Here is an 18056-nt window from a genome sequence, read left to right on the forward strand (position 1 = left end):
ACAGGTATTTATTTTACTACACTTGCAGCTTTTCTGTAGATTTAAAACCATAAAAGCATGCCAGAGGGGTGGAGAAAGACAAGTCCACACTGGACTCGTATCCAGAATATCTAAAGAACACAGAGGTCAACAGAATACAAAAGCAAACACCAAAAGAAAAATAAGCAAAAGGCTTGGACAGATATTTCACAAGCAACGTAAATGTCCAATAAATATATGCAAAGATGTTTAACCTAATTAATAATCCTGGGAATGCCTGTCAAAACTACAATGGGATATAATTATGCTCTCAGCAGATTAGCAAAAAATTAAACAGTCTGTCAAATGTTGATGAAGACAGAGGACAACTGGAACCTTCTACCATGCTAGAAGGAGCACACACGGAAACGACCACTTTGGAAAACAATCTGGCTCCATCTTGCACACCGTGTGACTCAGCAATCCCACTCTTAGATAAACACCCTGTAGAAATTCTCACAGGTGTGTACAAAGAAACTCACACAAGAATGTTCCTAGTAGTATTGGGTATAATAACAAAAACCAAAAACAACCCAAATGGCTCGCAACTGCAGAAAGGAACACATTGGGTAAATTCGTATGATAGAATACCCCACAGAACTGAAAATGAATCAACTCCAGTCTTAGATGGATGAAGCTCAAAGTCATAATTCTCATCAAGAGACATTAAGGGAGTCAAAACTGAAGTCACAGACAGAAATAAAATGCTCACAACACGTATCTGATAAAGGATTCAATCTCAGAATTTACTCCTTGACTCAGAATATGTCACTCAATAAGAAAAAGAGTGTAACACAAAGTAATTCCAAAAGGCTAAAATTAGAGATGGGCAAAAAGGTATATGGGGCAAACAGAAACAATAAGAAAGTAGGGGTTGAAATACTAATAGCAGACAAAGTTGAATTCCAGCCAAAAAGCATTAGACTTGACAAAGACAGATAGTTTTTAATTCTTCATTGCAGTTTACAAAATGTAACAGTTTATGGCCAGGTGTGGTGGGCTCACACCTGTAGTCCCAACACTTTGGGAGGCTGAGGTGGGAGGATTACTTGAGGCCAGGAGTTTGAGACCAGCCTGAGCAACATAGTCAGATTCCATCTCTCAAAACAAATAAAAATTAGCTGGGCACAGTAGTGTAGTCCCAGCTATTTGGGATGCTGAAGAAGGAGAACTGCCTGAGCCCAGGAGTTCGAGGCTGCAGTGAGCTGTGATCACACCACTGCATTAAAGCCTGGGTGACAGAGTGAGACCCTATCTCAAAAAAAAACTATATATATAACAATTTTTAATATCTATATATAATATATAATTAATATACGTAACAGTTTTTAACATCTATGCACTATATAACAGAGATACCACCTCTATAGAGCAGAAATGACAGGAGATGCAGAGTCACAGAAAGAAGCCTACTAATGATTGGAGAATATGACATACTACTCTTTTCTTTATTTTTTTCTTTTGAGACAGAGTCTTGCTCTGTCACCCAGGCTGGAGTGCAGTGATGTGGTCTCGGCTCACTGCAACCTCTGCCTCCTGGGTTCAAGTAGTTCTTGTGCCTCAGCCTCCCGAGTAGCTGGGACTACAGGCACACGCCACAACGCCCGGCTAATTTTTGTATTTTTAGTAGAGATGGGGTTTCACCCCATTGGCCAAGCTGGTCTTGAACTCCTGACCTCAGGTTATCTGCCCATCTTGGCCTACCAAAGTGCTGGGATTACAGGCATGAGCCACCGTGCCCGGCCATAACATATTACACTTAGTACAAGTCAGGACATGTGGACAATAAGTAGGCAGATAGAAGATCCAAAGACTATAACCAACAAGGTAGATACTACAGATCTATAATGGAACTTTACACTCTCATAACAGAGCCTACATCTTCTTCTCAAGGGTACATGGGACATGTGTACAAATTGACTGTATATTGGGTCACAAAGAAATATCGGTAAGTTTCATAAAGAAGAAATATTTATAAATAAAATTCTATGTCCACAGTGCAATTAAATTAGAAATTAATAAAATAAAAAACAAAAAGATCTTATCAAATAGAAATTTAAAAACAACTTTTAGGTGAAATGGGATAACTGAAACCACAAAAATTTTTTTCGAATGAAAAATACTACATACCAGTTTATGAGATATATTTAAAGCTCTGATCAGAAATATAGACCAATACCAGTTATGACTATCACACAAAAATAGTAAGTAAAATATTAGTAAACAAGATCCAATATCACATTAATATACAATGACCAAGTGGAATTTATCCTAGAAATGCAAGGTTGGTTCAAATAGGGAATTTATGAATGCCATATACCGTATTAATAGATATAATGAGAAAAAGCATGTAATTATCTCCACAGATGCTGAAAAAGCCTTTGACAATATTCAATGCCCATTTTTTATTAAAATACATAAACAAACAGACATTGATGCATTTCTTAGAGATTATTTAAATATATATATATATATATATATATATACATCCCCCTTGGTCCTAAATCCAACATACTATTTTATGAAGAAATATTGGGGACATTCCCACTAAGATCAGAATGCCCGCTATCACTACTACCATTTGACATTGTAGTGGCAGTATAAGCCAAAGCAATTAGTCAAGAAAAATTAAGTAGAGGTTTATAATTGGAAAAGAAGGCATTAAACTATCTTCCTGTTGAGTATAGTGGTACACGCCCATAGTCCCAGCTACTCGGGAGGCTGAGACAGGAGGATTGCTTGAGCTCAGGAGTTTGAGGCTACAGTGTACTATGATCACACCTGTGAATAGCCATTGCACTCCAGCCTGGGCAACACAGCAAGACCCCATCTCTAGAAAAAGAAAACAAAACCATATTCCAGATTATATGATGGTATACATGGAAAGCCCTAGAAAATCAATGATAAAACAGATTCAAATAATAAAAGAAAACTTCAACTGGTAGCAGGATGTAAAACTAACATAGAGAATTCAATAGTCTCTATGTTATTTGTCTACAATAACAATAAAGAGCACAATATTACTTGTACAAAAATAATAACCAGTTAGAGAAAATTCCATTTATACCAAAGCAGATAAAATACTTAAGAATAACTTTAATAAATAAATATGAAAAGCCTACATGAAGAAAATGTTAAAATTCTCCTGGAAGACACAAAAGTAGATTTGGACAAAGGAAAAAGGATCCTTTGTTCTTGGTTAAGACAATTCAACACCAACATAAAGATGTCTCTTCTCCCCAAGTTAATTTATAAATTTAACACAACCCCAGTGGAAACACCAGCAAGCTTCTTCATGGAGTTAGAGAAGTTGATATTAACACTCACTTGGATAAACAAAAATGTAGCACGCACAGAAAAACATGGGGAAAAATTAGCTGCAAAGGAGCTAGCCCTATCAGATACTAACATGTACTCAAGTCTTTAGGATTAAAAGTATAGTACTCCTGTATAGACAGACGGATCAGTGAAATAGAAAGCCTAGAAATAAACCCAAGTACATGTGGAAGTTTAATACATAAAAGAGGTGGTATCTCCCATCACTGGAACAAAAATGGTTAACCACATAAAATCAGATCTGTATCTTACAGTGAAATACACGAGCATAAACTCCAAGTGGATCTGGGATCCATATGTAAAAAAATAAACCAAGCACTAGAAGAAAACATGGAAGAACTGCATTATTAACTTGGTTGTGGAAAAGGTTTGTTATGACTCAAAATTTAGATACAATGCCTGTAATCCCAGCACTTTGGGAGGCCGAGACTTGAGGTCAAGAGTTCAAGACCAGCCTGGCCAACATGGTAAAACCCCATCTCTACTAAAAATACAAAATTAGCTGGGCATGGTGGCACGCGCCTGTAATCTTTGTATAGCTACTCGGGAGGCTGAGGCAGGAGAACTGCTTGAACCCAGGAGGCGAAAGTTGCAGTGAGCTCAGATCATGCCACTGCACTCCAGTCTGGGTGAGAGAGTAAGACTCTATCTAAAAAAAAAAAAAACAAAAACAAACAAACAAACAAAAAACAATAAAATAAAATGGATAATTCTGACTATAGAAAAATAAAAATTTTTCACGCCTGTAATCCCAGCACTTTGGGAGGCTGAGGTGGGTGGATCATGAGGTCAGGAGATTGAGACCATCCTGGGTAACACGGTGAAACCCTATCTCCACTAAAAATACAAAAAATTAGCTGGGTGTGGTGGCAGGTGCCTGTAGTCCCAGCTACTTGGGAGGCTGAGGCAGGAGAATGGCGTGAACCCAGGAGGCGGAGCTTACAGTGAGCCAAGATCACGCCATTGCACTCCAGCCTGGGCGACAGAGTGAGAATCTGCCTCAAAAAAAAAAAAAAGAAAGAAAAGAAAAGAAAGAGAAAAATTTTAGCTTTTGCATGTCAAAAGAAATTTAAAAATTAATATCTTTAAAATATAAATAAACTTTTCAAAATTAAGGAAAGGCTAAAACTCAATAGAAAAATGGGAAAAAGAGATGAATAGACAATTCAGAAAAAGCTATGAAAATGGCCATTAAACACATGAAAAGATGTTCAACCTAAAGCTTACTCATAGAGAAATGTAAATTAAAACTACAGAAAAGCTTCTTGTTCTGGCAGGATGAAGTAAGCTCATTACAGCCTCTCAGGCTGACTGCAACTCAAAACTCTGGACAAAATATAAAAGCAACTACCTAAGGCTGGGCACAGTGGCTAACATCAGTAATCCTAGCACTTTGGGAGGCTGAAGTGGGAGGATCACTTGAGGCCAGGAGTTCAAGACCAGCCTGGGCAACATAGTCAGACCCTGTCTCTACAAAAAATAAAAAATATTAGCTGGGCTGATAGCGTGTGCTTGCAGTCCTAGCTACTTGGGAGGCTGAGGTGGGAGGATCACTTAAGCCCAGGAGTTCAAGGCTGCAGCGAGCTATGATTGTGCCACTGCACTCCTCTCTGGGCAACAGAACAAGATTCTATCCCACCCCCAAAAAAAAACCCAAAAAACAATTCTCTGAAAACAGAAAAGTGGGCAACAGCAGCCAGCCGGATTCTGGAGGAAAGCAAAGCTTAGGACAGTGACCTACACAGAGACACGTTTCCTAGGTTATTCGTATGTGTGTTTTGGGGTGCTGCCCTGCTGTTGGCCCTGGTTGCAGAGCTACCAGGCAGCAGTGGCTAAAACTTGGATAAAACTCCAAATTTCTAGATAGAGATGCAGAGAAAAAGGTGCGCTATGGCCCCAAGAATGTGAGGGGAAACTCTGAAGGTTTACTGTCCCCCTCTCTCATGGTGCTGCCCCAGGGATGGCCCTGCACACACAGCCCAGGGGAAAGTGACTCAGAGAGAAGCTTGTCTTTCTGGTCAGGGCAACCAAGGAAAGGGAACCCTGCAAGATGGCAAGGGGGGAAACTACAGAGTGGGAACAGCTAAAAAAAGTTCCCCAATTCTGCGAATAAATACACAGAAGCCTCAAGCTCACCCCTGAGCTGTGTATACACAGGGCAGACCCAAAGCAGCACCAGCTGTAAGAAGGGAAGTAAACCACCACTCAAGTCTCAGGCTGAGCCCTGGGTGGCTGATGTGCGAGACAGAACCAAAGCAGCATGTCAAAAGCTCTGAAAATAAAAATGAGATTAAAACCACAGCCCACGGAGGGCGAGATGGAGCTTGTGCAAATCTAACTGCGTTGACTGCCTGCTAGCGCCAAACTCAGCTCTCTCTGGAGGACGTCACATACTATTCAACCCAGGATATGTCTAGGATATCATCCAAAATTATTCAGCATACAAAGAACCCAGAAAATGAGACCAACTCTCAAGAGAAAAGGCAATTTACAGATGCCAACCTTGAGAAGATTCAGATGTTGGAAATATCTGGTAAAAATTTTAAAGCAGCTTTATGATTATGCTGCACGAGACAAAAATAAACATCCGTGAACTGAATGGAGGGAAAGGACCTCTCAGCAGAGAAACAGAAATTTTTTTTTAAAAAAAGCAAACAAATACGAATTTCAGAACTGAATAATATCTGAAAAAAACCAATAATGGAATGGGAAATGACAGAGTGACATAAAGTGGGCCAGGCGTGGTGGCTCACATCTGTAATCTCTGCACTTTGGGAGGCCAAGACGGGAGGATGGCTTGAGGAGTTCAAGGCTGCAGTGAGCTATGATCGTGCCACCGTACTCCAGCCTAGGCAACAGAGCAAGACCCTGTCTCTAAAGTAAAATAAAATAGGCTGGATGCAGTGGTTCACACCTGTAATCCCAACACTTTGGGAGGCTGAGGCAGGTGGATCACTTGAGGTCAGAAGTTCAAGACCAGCCTGGCCAACATGGTGAAACCCTGCCTCTACTAAAAAAATACAAGAATTAGCCAGGCATGGTGGCGGGTGCCTGTAATCCCAGTTACTCGGGAGGCTGAGGCAGGAGAATTGCTTGAAACTGGGAGGCGGAGGTTGCTGTGAGCCGATATCATACCATGGCACTCCAGCCTGGGCAACAAAGTGAGACTCCCTCTCAAAGAAAATAATAATAATAATATAAATATAAAAATAAAAGATTGAGTGAGTGAAATTATTCAACATAAGATCAGAAAGAAAAAAGATTGAAGCCGGGCGCGGTGGCTCAAGCCTGTAATCCCAGCACTTTGGGAGGCCGAGGCGGGTGGATCACGAGGTCAGGAGATCGAGAACATCCTGGCTAACACGGTGAAACCCCGTCTCTACTAAAAAATACAAAAAAATTAGCCGGGCATGTTGGTGGGCGCCTGTGGTCCCAGCTACTCGGGAGGCTGAGGCAGGAGAATGGCGTGAATCCAGGAGGTGGAGGTTGCGGTGAGCCGAGATCGCGCCACCACACTCCAGCCTGGGGGACAGAGAAAGACTCCGTCTCAAAAAAAAAAAAAAAAAAAAAAAAGAAAAAAGATTGAAATAAGTGGTTAGCATAGCAGGGACTTGTGAAATAATAGTAAAAGGTCTAACATTAAGGGCAGTGGAGTCTGAGAAGTAGAAGAGAGAAACAGATTTGGACCAAAAAATTAATTGAATAAATAATGCCTGAAACTTCACAGACTTAGAGAAAGACAAAAGCACATGTTTAAGAACATGATGAACCATAAACGAACCATAGGATAAATTCAAAGAAAACCATATTGAAACATCATAAACTGCTGAAATGAGAATTTCTTGCCTACAGATCTGCACTAAAAGAAATGCTAAAGTTCTTCAGGTTCAAAAGACATGATACCAGAAAGAAATGTGGAACTTCAAGAAGGTAGGAGGAGCAATGGTAAAATGTGGGTAAATATTAAAGACAATTTTCTCACTTCAGTAGACATGTATGATTGTTAAAACTATATTATCTGTTGAGGTTTTCAATATGGCAGTTATAACATAATGGAGGAGGGTAAGGGTCCTATGTGGTTGTAAGGCTTCTATATTTTATTTGAAATGGAAAAATATTAACTCTAAGAAGACTGTGAAGGGTTAATTAAGTATGTACACTGTCATCCCTGCAGCAACCGTTAAAAATGTAACACAGAGATACTGCCAAAGTTCCAACAAAAAATCAAAACAATGTTTTAAAATACCTAAATAATTCAAGAGAGGACAGGAAAGAGGGGATAGAAGAAAAAAAAAGAAGAGAAGAAAAAGAGAAAACAACAAAATAGTAGACCTAAATATAACCATGCCAATCATTACAATAAACATAAATGCTCCCAACATGCTAATTATAAGACCCAACTATAAGCTATATGGTTTTTAAAAGACTCAACTATAAGCTACCTAAAAGAAATCCACTTTGAATATAAAAACATAGATTAAAAAATAAAAAGGTGAAAAAGATATGCTATACAAATAATAAATTGGAGTGGATATATTAATATCAGGCAAAGTAGACCTCAGAGTGAGGAATATTATCACAGACAAGAAGAAGATACAATGATAAATGGCATCAATTCATAAAGAAGACACAAAAGTTGTAAATACTGAGCTAATAAGAGAACTTCAAAATGCATGAAGAAAAAACTGATGGAACTGAAAGTAGAAATAGATAACTACATAATTATAGGTGGAGACTTAAACTCCTCCTTAGTAACTGACTGAACAAGTGGCCAGAAAGTCATACAGAAGATCTGACTAATACTATCTACTTACTTGACCTAGTTGACATTTATAGAATATGTCACTCAGTAGAAAAAACACATTCTTCTCAAAGGCACATGGAGCACTCATCAAGATAGGCCATATCCTGGGTCATAAAAGAAACCTTAAAAATGTTAAAAAAAAAAAAAAAAAAAACCTCACGCCTGTAATCCCAGCACTTTGGGAGGTCGAGGCAGGCAGATCACGAGGCCAGGAGTTCAAGACCAGCCTAGCCAGCATGGTGAAACCCCACCTAAAAATACAAAAAATTAGCCAGGCATAGTGGCCCACGCCTGTAGTCCCAGCTACCTGGGAGGCTGAGGCAGAAGAATTGCTTGAACCTGGCTGGCGGAGGTTGCAGTGAGTCAAGATCGCGCCACTGCACTCCAGCCTGGGCGACAGAGCGAGACTCTGTCTCGAAAAAAAAAAAGTAAAAAAACAAAGTATATAAAGTATGCTCTCTGATCATATGGAATTAAATTGGAAATCAATAACAGCAAGATAATGAAAATCTCCAAATATTTGGAAATTAAACAACACTGTTTTATATAATCAATGGGTTCAAGAGGAAGTCCCAAGGGAAATTAGAAAATATCTAAACTAAATACAAATGAAAACACAACATATCAAAACTTGTAGGATGCAGCTAAAACAGTGCTTAGAGGGAAATTTACAGCATTAAATACTTACATCGACAAGAAGAAAGGTCTCCAAATCAATGACCTGGTTTATGCCTTAAGATAACAGAAAAAGAGGAACAAAATAAGCCCAAAGCAAGCACAAGGAAGGAAATAAGATTAGAGCAGAAATAAATATTTTTAAAGAATAGTAAAACAAATGAGAAAATAAACAAAGCAAGAGGTCAGTTCTTAAAAAAGATCAATAAAATTGATAAATCTCTAGCTGAACTGCCAACAATAAAAAGAGAAAAGAGACAAGTTATAATAATTAAAGAAGGGTTATCACTACAGACACCAGAAACATTAAAAGGATAAGAAGGAGATACTATGAACAACTCAAATAAATTCAAGCTAAATAAACCTACCTGAAATGAAAGTTGAAAGACACAGACTAGGTGAAGAAAGAGAAGACCTGAATAGTCCTATATCAATTAAAGGAATCACATTTTTAGTTTAAATCCTTGGAGAAAAAAAAAATCAAAATTCCAGCCCACAAGACTTTACTGGTAAATTCTACCAAACATTTAAAGAAGAAATAACACTATTCTACAAATTATTTTCCCAGAAAACAGAAAAAGAGAGAACATTGCCCAACTAATTTGATGAGGCTAGCACTACCCCAATACCAAAACCAGACAAAGTTAGTAGAAAGAGAAGAAAACCACAAACAAATATACTTCATGAATATAGACATACAAATCCTCAAACAAAATAATAGCTTGCTGCTTGAGTCTCAAGTTGGGGAGGAAAAAACAGCAAATCTAATCCAACAGTGTAGAAAAAGAATACACTGGAGCCAACTGGCATTTATCTCAGGAATGCAAAGCTGATTCAATATTCAAAAATCATTCAATGTAAACTCTCATATTAGCACTAAAGAAAAACACAGGATCATATCAGTTAATATAGAAAAGGCACTGGGCAGAATTCAACATCCATTCATGATTTTTAAAAAAACCCTCAGAAAGCATAATCCATAAGATAAAAAAACACAAATTCACTTTCCACAAAATTAGAAACCTTTGCTCTTGAAAAGATATTTTTTTTTTTTTTTTGAGACGGAGTCTCACTCTGTTGCCCAGACTGGAGTGCAGTGGCGCGATCTCAGCTCACTGCAAGCTCTGCCTCCTGGGTTCACGCCATTCTCCCACCTCAGCCTCCCAAGGAGCTGGGACTACAGGTGCCCACCACCACGCCCGGCTAATTTTTTGTATTTTTAGTAGAGATGGGGTTTCACTGTGTTAGCCAGGATGGTCTCAATCTCCTGACCTCGTGATCCACCCACCTTGGCCTCCCAAAGTGCTGGGATTACAGGTGTGAGCCACCGCGCCCAGCCTGAAAAGAGATTATTAAGAAAATGAAAAGACAATCTATACAGATGGGGAAAAATATTTTCAAATCATGTATATGGCAGATAATTTATATACCAAATATATAATTTTCAAAATCCACAAGGAAAACACACACACTCACAAAATAAAACAACTAAGAATGGGCAATAGATTTGAACAAACACTTCACCAAAGAAGATATGCAAATGGCAAATAAGGACATGAAAACATACTCAACATCTTTAGTCGCTAGGAAAATGTAAATTAAAACCACAATAAAATGCCATTACATACTTATCAGAATGGCTAAAACAGAAAAGACTGACCATTCCAGTTGCTGGAAAGCTTATGAAGTAATTGAAACTCTCATACGCTGCTGATGGGATTATAAAATGGTACAACCCCTTGGGAACAAAGTTTGGCTATTTCTTTAAAAACCAGTCCCATACTGGAGACAACCCAAATGCCCATCAACAGCAGAACAAACAGAGCTGTATCCACACCTGGATATATCCATCCTTGACAATGACAAAGTAGGAAGTACTGATACATGCTTTAATGTGAATAAATCTCAAAATAATCATATCAGGTGAAAGAAGCCAGAAAAAGAGAGTAAATTCTGTGATTCTATTTATGCAAAATTCTAGGAGATACAAACTGACCTATAGTGACAGAAAGCAGATTAGAGGGAACCTGGAGAAGAGAGGGGCAGGGAGGAGGAAGGGAGGGGCATGCAGAGAGGCAGGAAGATACTTTAGGCACAGTGAGTATGTTGGTTGTCTTGAGTGTGGGGATGGTGTCACAGACGCTGCACTTGTCAAACTGTCCACTTGAAATATGTGCAGTTTATTGCATATGCAATTTAATTGCACAATCTATTTTTGTGCTCATTAAAGGAAATGCAAGAGTGACTAAACAATCCAATTAAAAAGGCATAAAAGATTTGGCCAAACACTCCACCTAAAAAGATGTGCAAATAAGCACAAAAGGCAACTCAACATCATAGCCATTAGGGAAATGCAACTTACACCCATAATGAAATACCACTACATACCTATTAGAGTGGCTAAAATTCAGAAAAAAACTGACAAAACCAACAAAACCAAGTGCTGACAATACTGTGGAGCAACTGGAACCCTGTTGGTGAAATGCAAAATGGTGCACACACTCTGGAAATCAGTATGGCAGTTTCTTATTTATTTATTTATTATTTATTTATTTATTTATTTTTTTGAGACAGAGTCTCGCTCTGTTGCCAGGCTGGAGTGCAGTGGTGCAACCTCAGCTCACTGCAACCTCCGCCTCCCAGGTTCAAGCGATTCTTCTGCCTCAGCTTCCCCGGGTAGCTGGATTACAGGCACCCGCCACCATGCCCAGCTAATTTTTGTAGAGACAGGGTTTCACCATGTTGGCCAGGATGGTCTTGATCTCCTGACCTCATGATCCACCCGCCTTGGCCTCCCAAAGTGCTGGGATTACAGGTGTGAGCCACTGCGCCCAGCCCAGTTTCTTATAAAATTAAATATGCATTAACATGTTGCCCAACAATTCTACTCCTAGATATGTATTCTAGAGAAGTGAAAACTTATATGCAAACAAAAACCTGTACATGAATGTTTATAGTAGTTATAACTAACCACCCAAAACAGAAATGTGAAAAATATAATCTCCTAAAACAAAAAATAACCCAAATGACCATCTATGGATGAATGGAATACTATTCTGCAACAGAAAGGAACAAACTATTCATAAATGCAACAATATGGGTGAATCTCCAAAGAACTGAGTAAAAGGCTACATACTATTTATACGGCATCCTGGAAAAGGCAAAAGTATAGGTACAGGGGACAGATCAGTGACTGTCATGGGTCAGAAGGAGGGGGAGGGGATCACTGCCAAAGGGCAGCAAAAGGCAGGGTTTTGAGAGAATGAGCAGTTTCATGTGTCCTGATTGGGATGGTGTTGACATAGACATGGGTTAGGACTCACTGTAAGCGCACACAATAATAAAGATAATAACAATAATACAGTAGTTCCACCTTATCTAGGGGGGATGATGAATTATGATGATGAAAGTATCTAGGGATACTTTTCAAGACCCCCAGTGGATGCCTAAAACCATGAATAGTTCTGAACCCTATATACACCATGTTTTTCCCTATAGCGTACATATATACCTATGGGAAAGTTTAATTTAAAAATTAGAGACAGGCACAGTGGTTCATGCCTCTAATCCCAGTACTTTGGGAGGCCAAGGCAGGAGGATCACCTGAGCCCAGGAGTCCAAGACCAGCCTGGGCAACACAGGGAGACCCTGTCTCTACAAAAAATAATTAGCTGGGGCAGGGCGCAGTGGCTCACACCTATAATCCCAGCACTTTGGGAGGTCGAGGCAAGCGGATCACCTGAGGTCAGGAGTTCAAGACCAGCCTGGCTAACATGGTGAAACCCCGTCTCTACTAAAAATACAAAAATTAGCCCAGGCATGGTGGCAGGCGCCTGTAATCCCTCCTGCTCAGGAGGCTGAGACAGGAGAATCACCTGAACCTGGGAGGTGGAGGTTGCAGTGAGCCAAGATCGTACCACTGCACTCCAGCCTGGGCAACAGAGACTCCGTCTCAATAATAATAATAATAATAATAATAATAATAACAATAATGAGCCAGGTGTGTTGGCGCATGTCTGTAGTCCCAGCTACTCAGGAGGTTGAGGTGGCAGGATCACTTGAGCCCGTGGAGTTTGAGACTGCAGTGAGCTATGTTCACACCACTGCACTCCAGCCTAGGCAACACAGCGAGACCTTGCCTCAAAAAAAAAAAAAAAAAAAAGTATACTACGATAAAAGTTATGTGAATGTGGTATCTCTCTTACAATATCTTGTTGTGCTGTACTCACCTATTTTCAGACCGCAATTGACCATGGGTAACTGAAACCTCAGCAAAACTGTAGATGAGCGGGGAGCTAGTGTCATAATAAAATGCCCATGAGTCCACACTGAGGTAAAGAAATGACTAAATAAACAAATCTCCCAAACAGAAGAATTCCACTTTACGCAGACACTCTACCATCAAGGAGGAGTAGATAACTCCCAATCGTTTAAGTGTGGGTTATGCAGTGACTCCCTTCCTAAGAGGAGAGTATGGAAAGGAGAGAAAAAGAGCCACTTTACAGCGGAAACACCTGAAAGACACTGCCTCCACCAGGTGATGACACTCAGCACCAGCAGGGCTAGGTCATGCTGACCACACATACCACTGACATGATAGAAAATCCAGGAATGGGCCGGGTGCGTGGCTCACACCTGTAATCCCAGCACTTTGGGAGGTCGAGGCGGGTGGATCACTTGAGGTCAGGAGTTTGAGGCCAGCCTGACCAACATGGTGAAACGCCATCTCTACTAAAAATACAAAAATTAGCCGGGCATTGTGGCACGCGCCTGTAATCCCAGCTACTGGGGAGGCTGAGGCAGCAGAATCGCTTGAACCTGACAGGCAGATTGCAGTGAGCCGAGATCATGCCATTGCACTCCAGCCTGGGCGAAAAAGCGAAACTCCATCTCAAAAAAAAAAAAAAAAGAAAGAAAGAAAGAAAAAGAAAATCCATCCAGGAATGGCACTCAACCTTTGTGCTTTTCTTCCCAAAACCCATAAGCTCAGTCTAATCTCGAGAAGAACGCAACAAATCCCGGTGGAGGAACATTTTACAGGAGCCTGAGCAGTGCTCCTCAAAACTTAAGGTTATCAACAACAAGGAAAGTCTAAGAAGTTGTCCTGGCCAGAGGAGCCTAGGGAGACAGGAGAGCAAATGCAGTGTGGGGTTCTGGATGGGATTCTGCAACAGAAAAGGACATTAGGGCAAATTCAGGAACCCTGGATGAAGCCTGGACTTCGGTCACTAACAATGCATCCATCCTAGTTCATTAGTCATGTGCAGAGCAAGATGCTGACAGGAAAAAGGGCTCAGAAATGCCTCCGTGCACAAGGTTCACACTCAACCGCTGCTCTTGGCCACAGTCTCGCAGGTTATGTTTCAAATAAAATATGTTGTACAAGATTCTTGTGCTATTTTTTCTTGTGCTACAGTTAATGGTATTTAATTTACACTAATGTATTATGAAACCTCAATTCCTGTTTCTGGCTTTGGAGTCAATTTCTATCTCTACTCAAGGTGACTTAAACAGACTTAATGAGCCTAGGCAATAGCAAGACCTCCATCTCTACAAAAAAAAAAAATTTTTTTTTAAATTGGCCAGTTATGGTGGTGCCCGCCGATAGTCCCAGCTATCTTGATGGCTGAAGCAGGAGGATCGCTTGAGCCCAGGAGGTTAAGGCTGCAGTGAGCTATGATCATACTACTGCACTCCAGCCTAGGCTAAAGAGACCTGCCTCTAAAATAAACAAAACAGACTTAATGCCAACTTTTACATGCTTTTCCCATTCCAAATAATTTACTATCTTATTTTTGCCCTAATATAAATTCATCAACAGTGCCCCCTGGTACAAACTAGTAGTTATTCGGTTAAGCAAATGAGCTGATGACTTTTACGACCATTGTTACTTCCAGAAGGTGTCCCCAGCCAGCTGGGGACAGAAAGAGCACTGACCTAACCACTGTTGCCCTTCACCAGCCCAGCCCACCTAATTTCTCTATGAAGTAGCACAGCCATTCTAGCAGGAGGACGTTGAATTGGCTGGTCCTCCAGGCCAGCAAGAACAGCAAGCCAAGGCCATGAGGCCTGAGGCAGGCACACAGGTGGCTGGTGAATGGGCTCCCTCCCACCTCCTGCTCATCGGGCACCTCCCAGGCTACACCTGGAACCAGAAAGGCGCTCCCTGGACAGGCCTGTCCTGAGCAGAGACCTCAGTGTCAACCCCTGACTTCCTGGTGAGGACAGACAGCAGTAAGGCCCAGAATCTCAGAACTGTCCCCTGCATTGCAGCCTCAGCCGGCGACCTTGATCTCCCAAAAAGCCTCACACACACCACTCCAAGAAGCTGCATCAGACACAGAGCCCTGGGCTATCCAGGTCAGTTCACTGGCATACGTCTCAGTGCTGCTGCTTCAAACCAGGAAACTGAGGTCTAGGCACACCCTTCCCCATTTCTGAAATGCAGGGAGATCAGCAGGGAGTCAGTGGGGGCAATCAGAGACTAGCTCCCAACAACCCTTCTCAGTCATTGATGTTGTCTGCCCACCAAGGCCTCAGGGGCCAGGATTGCTTCCATGGCCTTGGCTCTCGGCCCAGGATGGGGGTGGGAGCAGCCTGGTGAGTGATGCCCAGGCCCCCAAGAGGTGGTCCTGCCATAAATAATGCCAAGGACACATCCCCCTTCAAGGGAGGCCAGACCTGCCAGGGAGGGCTGCAGAAAAGCTGCACTCTAGCTGCAAACGAGAAGGGATGAGCCTGCTCAGATGGTGAGGTCCCTATCCTGTTACCTGCTACTCACGACCACAAAGGACCAGAAACCCTCCCTGGGCCAACGAAAACATGCTGCACCTCCCTGTTTGGACCCACGGCTACCAGGGCCAGCTACCGGATATACCAGGACTCTGCTAGTGTCACCTGGCCTGGGAAGGACCTGAGCAGCTCAAGCTAGCCACACACCAGCCACAGCCCTGGCCATGGCCCCCACCTGCCCACTCCCACTGCAGCCAGCTCCCTGTTCTGAGCGCGGGAAACAGGTCTGCCAGCACTAACTCAAACTTCACAAAGAAACCATTTCTGGAATGGGGCTCCGTTTGGCGATTCGGAGTCAAAGGCGCACTTCATAGCTCCTTTCCAAATCCCGTGCATTGTCAGGCCCTGTTCCCCTTTGAAGCCTCGCTGAGTGATTGAAGCGTCTACTTTCTGAGGGGCAGATAGCACCGGGCTGGTAATCTGACTCTAAGCCACGGGATAAAGGTAGTTTGTTTCCTCTCAGCCCGTCTGTCAACACCTCCTCAGTAATTAGCCCTAATTATTACAGAGGGCCAGCCTCTCATTCGGTTATTAAATCAGAAATAGTATCACGGCTGGGCATCTGTCAACGCCCTGACTGGCGACCTTCGATTCATTGAATCCTCTGTCAGTATCCGCCTTTGGAAGCGCCCAGGCGGGCAGGGAGGCAGCGGCTTCAAAGATGCAGATCCCAGGAAGAATTCCAGGGAGGCAGGGAGGCAGGGAGGGCCGGTGCCCAGCAGCCCGATGGCGAGGGGGAGCCAGGCACCGCCCCCTGGGCAGCAAGTGCACAGCCCAACCCCAGCCATTTCCCACCTCCCAGGGCTGACCGATGTCACTCTCTGTGGCGGGGAATAAGGTATGCCCCCCAAGAACTCCTTCCCTTGGAGAAGAAAGCACCTCCAGGCCTGCATCAGGCATATCCGTCTCAGGGAGTGGCCCTGACTGACCGCTTGGCCTGAGGCCCACAAAGCCCTGAACCAGCTCAGTGAAGGGAGGGGAACCTGAGCCCTGGCTGCCCAGAGCACTGGTAAGCTGGCAAATCTGCAAAGCAGAACTCAGATTCCAGCCGTAGACACAATTTCCATAGTGGAGATGAGAGTGCTGCAGTCCTGTAGGCCCCGACGAAGGACAGCCACCCATCTCCCTTCTAGGTCTGAGTCTCTTCTCCATCCTAGAGAAATGGTCACTTGCTCTGTCACAGGGGCCTTCTGCTCCGGCAAAGCACCTCCACCCTGCTCCCCTAGGGGATGGCTGCCCCCCAGCAAGATTCACAGCCTCAGGCCAGGGGCCGGCACTGACCTCACCTCACTTGGGGCAGTGGCCCAGGTGCCCCGGGGCTGGCCACCAGCACTTCTCCAGAGACTGAGATCCACAGTGCCCCACCCAGGGCTCCTGGCCTGCAGTGAGCCAGGTGGGGCCCAGCACGGTGCCTACACAGTGAACCCCACCAGGTCTGTGCTGCCCCCTTCCAGACAGACCCTGCTGCATGTGAGGGAGGGTCTCAGAGATCAGTCACTTATGCTGGGGACACGCCCAAGTGGTGTGATTCGTTCCCGAGCAGAGGCAAGCAAGTTCCTCTAGACAGCCCACTGCAGCCTGTTCTCCCCCGAGGCACTGTCAGTCTCTGCTGGGTGCTCTGCCAGCACTTTGGGTCCTTGTGGCCACCAACCACCATGCTGGCAGGGGGAGTGGGTCTCATGGAGACAAGGACATGTATTAGTTTTCTTCCTTAGGGATACCTGGAAGCCTCATGGCTGGAGCATGAGGAGTGACCTGCTGGCCGGCCCCACAGTCAGCAGGGGCGCCAGGCAGGCGCTGAGGCTGCAAGTCAGACTTCTCCTTTGCACTGGGACACAGGCTGCCTCAGCTGAGCCAAGAGGAAATGCCAGCGTGAGGAGCCACCAGGCTGCAGAGGCAGGCAGGATGGGCAGGTGGGGTCTCTCTGTGAGCAGGCATCTCACGCTGTGGCTGGGGATGTCCGTCGCCCCAGGAGCGGGTCCCAGGAGCCTGGCAAGATGGGAGGAAGGAAGCCTGACTTGGGCATTGTTAGCCAGCCTGCCCCAGGCACTTACGGGCAGAGGCAGGAACCCAGCCAGCAGAGGGGACCGGCCTTTTTGCCCCGGGTGAACACACGGAAAAGCTCGCTGCTTTACAGGAAGCATGACATTTCCGTGCACCAGTTCAGCCTCTGCTCAGAGGCCTGGTTCAAGTAGGCCAGCTGCCAATCCCATCAGGGAGAGAGACAACACTCACAGAGGGTGCAGGATGGGGACCAATCCCCTGGGGCTGGTGCCCCTGGCCTAGGGGATGGGGACGTGCCCTGGAAACTTGGTCGGAGCTGGAGGAGGGGTCCCTAAGCAAGCTGGGGCTGACACTTTCTGACAGGGACTTGCCTGTGTGGCTCCTCCTGTGGCGGAGGCCACCTTGGGTGGAAAGGGGAGGTCCCCTA

The 18056-nt window shown here is 43.5% G+C and overlaps 1 protein-coding gene across 2 annotated transcripts in view; it reads right to left on the minus strand.

Moving 5' to 3' along the window:
- The window catches only part of GNB1L (G protein subunit beta 1 like), a 66919-nt gene that overhangs the window by 39489 nt on the left and 9374 nt on the right, over positions 1-18056 (minus strand). Inside the window, exon 2 of one of the 2 annotated variants that reach the window (XM_058431198.1) lies at positions 8847-8890. The exons of the other annotated variant lie outside the window; for it this stretch is intronic. The gene's annotated coding sequence lies outside the window, so the exon portion shown is untranslated. The remainder of the gene's footprint in view (positions 1-8846; positions 8891-18056) is intronic. 2 annotated transcript variants of the gene reach the window in all.

This window comes from Hylobates moloch, unplaced genomic scaffold (genome assembly GCF_009828535.3).
Source record: "Hylobates moloch isolate HMO894 unplaced genomic scaffold, HMol_V3 SCAFFOLD_19, whole genome shotgun sequence".
In the NCBI taxonomy this organism is placed as follows: Eukaryota; Metazoa; Chordata; class Mammalia; order Primates; family Hylobatidae; genus Hylobates; species Hylobates moloch.